A 6000-nucleotide genomic window follows, 5' to 3' on the forward strand; every position below is an offset into this window, starting at 1 on the left:
CAAAGTATAATGGATTTATACTATAGTTGCTTTTATTTTTATTTCACCTTTGTTTAATCAGGTAGGCCAGTTGAGAACAAGTTCTCATTTACAACTGCAACCTGGCCAAGATAAAGCAAAGCAGTGGGACAAAAACATCAACACAGAGTTACACATAAACAAACGTACAGTMAATAACACAGAATAAAATAAAAATAGAAACATCTATGTACAGTGTGTACAAATGTAGAAGAGTAGGGAGGTCGGCAATAAATAGGCCCAAAGGGCGAAAATAATTAAAATGTAGCATTAATACTGGAGTGGTAGATGTGCAGATGATGTTGTATAAGTAGAAACACTGGGGTGCAAAAGAGCAAGAGGGTAAGTAATAATATGGGGATAAGGCTGTGTACAGGTACAGTGATCGGTAAGCTGCTCAGACAGCTGATGCTTAAAGTTAGAGAGGCAGATATAAGACTCCAGCTTCAGAGATTTTTGCAATTCGTTCCGGTCATTGGCAGAACTGGAGAACTGGAAGGAAAGGCGGCCAAAGGAGGTGTTGGCTTTGGGGATGACCAGTGCAATAACCTGCTGGAGCGCGTGCTACGGGTGGGTGTTGCTATGGTGACCAGTGAGCTGAGATTAGGCGGGGCTTTACCTAYCAAAGACTTATAGATGACCTGGAGCCAGTGGGTTTGGCGACAGATATGTAATGATGGCCAGCCAACGAGAGCATACAGATCGCAGTGGTGGTTAGTATATGGGGCTTTGGTGATTAAACTAATGGCACTGTGATAGACTACATCCAGTTTGCTGAGTAGAGTGTTGGGGGCTATTTTGTAAATGACATTGCCGAAGTCAAGGATGCCGAAGTCAAGGATCGGTATGATAGTCAGTTTTACGAGGGTATGTTTGGCAGCATGAGTGAAGGAGGCTTTGTTGCGAAATAGGACGCAGATTCTAGATTTAATTTTGGATTGGAGATGCTTAATGTGAGTCTGGAAGGAGAGTTTACTGTCTAACCAGACACCTATGTATTTGTAGTTGTCCACATATTCTAAGTCAGAACCGTCCAGAGTAGTGATGCTAGTTGGGCGGGAGGGTGTGGGCAGCAATCGGTTGAAGAGCATGCACTTAGTTTTACTAGCATTTAAAGGTAGTTGGAGGCCAMSKAAGGAGTGTTGTATGGCGTTGAAGCTCGTTTGGAGGTTTGTTAGCACAGTGTCCAAGGAAGGGCCAGATGTGTACAGAATGGTGTCGTCTGCTTAGAGGTGGATCAGAGAATCACCAGCAGCAAGAGCGACATCATTGATATATACAGAGAAAAGTGTCGGCCTGAGAATTGATCCCTGTGGCACCCCCATAGAGACTGCCAGAGGTCCGGACAACAGGCCCTCCGATTTGGCACACTGAACTCTATCTGAGAAGTAGTTGGTGAACCAGGCGAGGCAGTCATTTGAGAAACCAAGGCTATTGAGTCTGCCGATAAGAATGCGGTGATTGACAGAGTCGAAAGCCTTGGCCAGGTCGATGAAGACAGCTGCACAGTACTGACTTTTATCGATGGCATTTATGATATTGTTTAGGACCTTGAGCGTGGCTGAGGTGCACCCATGACCAGCTCGGAAACCGGATTGCATAGTAGAGAAGGTACGGTGGGATTCGAAGTGGTCGGTGATCTGTTTATTAGCTTGGCTTTCAAAGATTTTATAAAGGCAGGGCAGGTTGGATATAAGTCTATAACAGTTTGGGTCTAGAGTGTCTCCCCCTTTGAAGAGGGGGATGACCGCGGCAGCTTTCCATTCTTAGCAAGGTGGAAAGCATGGCCAGCCGTGGAAAAATGCTTATTGAAATGATTGATTATCGTAGATTTATCGGTGGTGACAGTGTTTCCTATCCTCAGTGCAGTGGGCAGCTGGGAGGAGGTGCTCTTATTCTCCATGGACTTTACAGTGTCCCAAAACTTTTGGGAATTAGTGCTACAGGAAGCAAATTTCTGTTTGAAAAAGCTAGCCTAATTCATTTGGAGGCAGTAATGCAACATATTGGATGCCATCCGCCGTTAAACCCCACCAAAGAAGAAGAAGAAGCTCTTTTCACAGGTCTGTCAACAGTTAAGAAACCCAGTAGGATTGACATGTTATAACTACAGTTGTAGAATGTGCAGTGTTTTTGTACAATTTTGTTCATGAGGTGAACATTGTTTGGTATTTGCCAATTACAGATGTGAAATTGTCTTATGTGCTACAGTGGGTTGTACCGTATTCTGTGGCCTGATGGACTATGGATGCAACATTTCAATCAATGGTTGGAAAGAAAACCAGAGTATTCATATTGATTCTGTAGTACGTGTGACCTGATATTGGGGATTCTACTGTACCACCTCATAAGTTAGCCTATTAGTTCTGATATTTTAGTTGAGCTAATATGAAGGCATAGCCATTGTAAACACTAGGTCTAAGTCATTCTAAGACAAGTGCTGCCCGTAGTACAATTAAAATTAGAATAGTAATTTCATAGGATCTCTATGGTGGTGCCACAGTACAGATTACATAAAACATGACTGTTMAATTAATTTATTCATCTTGAGCTACTTGAGCCATTTAACAGACTGCTAAACTCACCCCCTTGCACCTTTTCCTTCTCTCACAGCCACCCCAGCAGACTGCGGATCCCAACTGTGTGATCCGGGTCACGGCAACCTTATACCAATGTAGCTACTTTCCATGTCTGCCCTGAACTGGGCTTGAACCAGGTACTCTCTGCACACATCACTCGCAATCCAACGCCAACCATTGTAGCTGGAAGATCAAGAGAATAATGTGGTCTGGCACTCTGTGGGAGGCAGTTGACTTTTATAATGGGAGGTGACTTCACTAGCCAGTGGCTCTGCTTCCAATTCACCACAGCTAACTACCTAGACATTTTAGATCAGCTACACTTTCACCAGTGTCAACACTATGCTGGTATAGCGTAAGCTTTGACTTTGATTCTGAATGTCCGCAGAAATGGTTGCCATAACAAGTCATTGTTACTACAAGGCTATTCTTAAACAATGTTTTTAGCAACCACATTGTCCACTCCACATTGTGTTTACTTTTCACCACTTTTTGAGTTGTGCATAGCTATGGTGAGTCTTTCCATTGTCCCTTGGTTGTGAAGGATATACGTAGATGCTAATTGGTCTATAAACAGTTGGACAGGTTGAATGCCCCTCCCTCTGTTTATATGATACTGTATCAAATCAAATTGTATTTGTCATATGTGCTGAATACAACAGGTGTAGTACAATGAAATGCTTACTTACAAGCCATTAACCAACAATGCAGTTTTAAGAAAAATACCTAAAAAATAAGAAATAAAGTAACAAATAATTAAAGAGCGGCAGTAAAATAACAATAGCAGTCGCTATATACAAGGGGTACCGGTACAGAGTCAATGTGCGGGGGCACCGGTCAGTCGAGGTAATTGAGGTAATATATACATGTGGGTAGAGTTGTTAAAGTGACTTATACATAGATAATAACAGAGAGTAGCAGCAGCGTAAAAGAGGAGGGGGCAATGCAAGTAGTCTGGGTAGCCATTGGATTAGATGTTCAGTAGTCTTATGGCTTGGGGTAGAAGCTGTTTAGAAGCCTCTTGGACTTAGACTTGGCACTCTGGTACCGCTTGCCGTGCGGTAGCGGAGAGAACAGTCTATGACAATTTTTTGTGCCTTCCTCTGACACTGCCTGGTATAGAGGTCCTGGATGGCAGGAAGCTTGGCCCCAATGATGTACTGTGTTGTATGCACTACCCTCTGTAGTACCTTGCGGTCGGAGGCCGAGTAGTTGCCATACCAGGAAGTGATTCAACCAGTCAGGATGCTCTCGATGTTGCAGCTGTAGAACCTTTTGAGGATCTGAGGACCTATGCCAAAWCTTTTCAGTCTCCTGAGGGGGAATAGGTTTTGTCGTGCCCTTTCACAACTGTCTTAGTGTGTTTGGACCATGTTAATTTGTTGGTGATGTGGACACCAAGGAACTTGAAGCTTTCAACCTGCTCCACTAGCCCCGTYGATGAGAATGGGGGCGTGCTCGGTCCTCTTTTTCCTGTAGTCCACAATCATCTCCTTAGTCTTGATCACGTTGAGGGAGAGGTTGTTGTCCTGGCACCACACGGCCAGTTCTCTGACCTCCTCCCTGTATGCTGTCTCATTGTTGTTGGTGATCAGGCCTGTTGTATCATCGGCAAACTTAATGATGGTGTTGGAGTTGTGCCTGGCCGTGCAGTCATGAGTGAACAGGGAGTACAGGAATGGACTTAGCACACACCCSTGAGGGGCCCCCGTGTTAAGGATCAGCGTGGCGGATGTGTTGTTACCTTTCCTTACCACCTGGGGGCGGCCCGTCAGGAAGTCTAGGATCCAGTTGCAGAGGGGGGTGTTTAGTCCCATGGTCCTTAGCTTAGTATTGAGCTTTGAGGRAACTATGGTGTTGAAAGCTGAGCTGGAGTCAATGAATAGCATTCTCGCATAGGTGTTCCTTTTGTCCAGGTGTGAAAGGGCAGTGTGAAGTGCAATAGAGATTGCATCATCTGTGGATCTGTTGGGGCGGTATGCCAATTGGAGTGGGTCTAGGGTTTCTGGGATAATGGTGTTGATGTGTGCCATGACCAGCCTTTCAAAGACCTTCATGGCTACAGATGTGAGTGCTACGGGTTGGTAGTCATTTAGGCATGTTACCTTAGTGTTCTTGAGCACAGGGACTATGGTGGTCTGCTTGAAACATGTTGGTATTACGGACTCAGACTGGGAGAGGTGCTATATACAGTAYATAAAAGTATGTGTACAACCCTTCAAATTAGTGGATTCAGCTATTTCAGCCACACCCGTTGCTGACAGGTGTATACAATCGAGCACACAGTCATGCAATCTCCATGGACAAACATTGTCAGTAGAATGGCCTTATTGAAGAGCTCAGTGACTTTCAGCGTGSCACCATCATAGGTTGTCACCTTTCCAACAAGTCAGTTTGTCAAATGTTTGCCCTGCTAAAGCTGCCCCGGTCAACTGTAAGGGTTGTTATTGTGAAGTGTAAATGTGTAGGAGTAACAAATGCTCAGCCACAAAGTGGTAGGCCACACAAGCTCACAGAATGGGACCGGCGAGTGCTGAAGCGCATAGCGTCAGCACAGGAACTGTTCGTCGGGAGCTTCATGAAAGGGGTTTCCATTACCGAGCAGCCGCACACACAATCCTAAGATCACCATGCGCAATGCCAAGCGTTGGCTGGAGTGGTGTAAAGCTCGCCGCCATTGGACATGAATCACACTTCACCATCTAGCTGTCCAACGGACAAATCTGGGTTTGACGGATGGCAGGAGAACTCTACCTGCCTGAATGCATAGTGCCAACTGTAAAGTTTGGTGGAGGGGGAATATTGGTCTGGGGCTGTTTTTCATGGTTCAGGCTAGGCCTCACTAATGCTCTTGTGACTGAATGAAAGAAAGTCCCCACAGCAATGTTCCAACATCTAGTGGAAAGCCTTCCCAGAAGAGTGGAGGCTGTTATAGCAGCAAAGGGGTGACCAACTCCATATTAATGCCCATGATTTTGGTATGAGATGTTCGACGAGCAGGTGTCTACATACTTTTGGTAATGTAGTGTACATCAGAGATTGGCCTAGTGTTGGAAGTATCCATTAGGGTAAATTGTGTTTTTGTATTTCTGAATCGTAGGTCATTTGACTTAGAAATGGCCTTTATCAGCAGTGTAAATAGGACAACAATAGCCTATGGTCAATTAGCATATGTATGCTACACAGTGTTCAAGATAACAACAATAAGAAGTATTCAAATCTTACCTTGGGAGTCCAAAGTGCTGCTGGTTTTCTGTTTTACCTGATTAATAATCGCCCACCCGGTGTACCAGGTCTAAATCCGTTCGCAACACAAATACAATACTGCATGTTTCCACCTGTCCAGAGGATTTATTTCAGATATGTAGTAGGGGAAGACAGGATACAACCTAGTACAAGACGG

Source organism: Salvelinus sp. IW2-2015, linkage group LG15, assembly GCF_002910315.2.
Source record: "Salvelinus sp. IW2-2015 linkage group LG15, ASM291031v2, whole genome shotgun sequence".
Lineage (NCBI taxonomy): Eukaryota > Metazoa > Chordata > Actinopteri > Salmoniformes > Salmonidae > Salvelinus > Salvelinus sp. IW2-2015.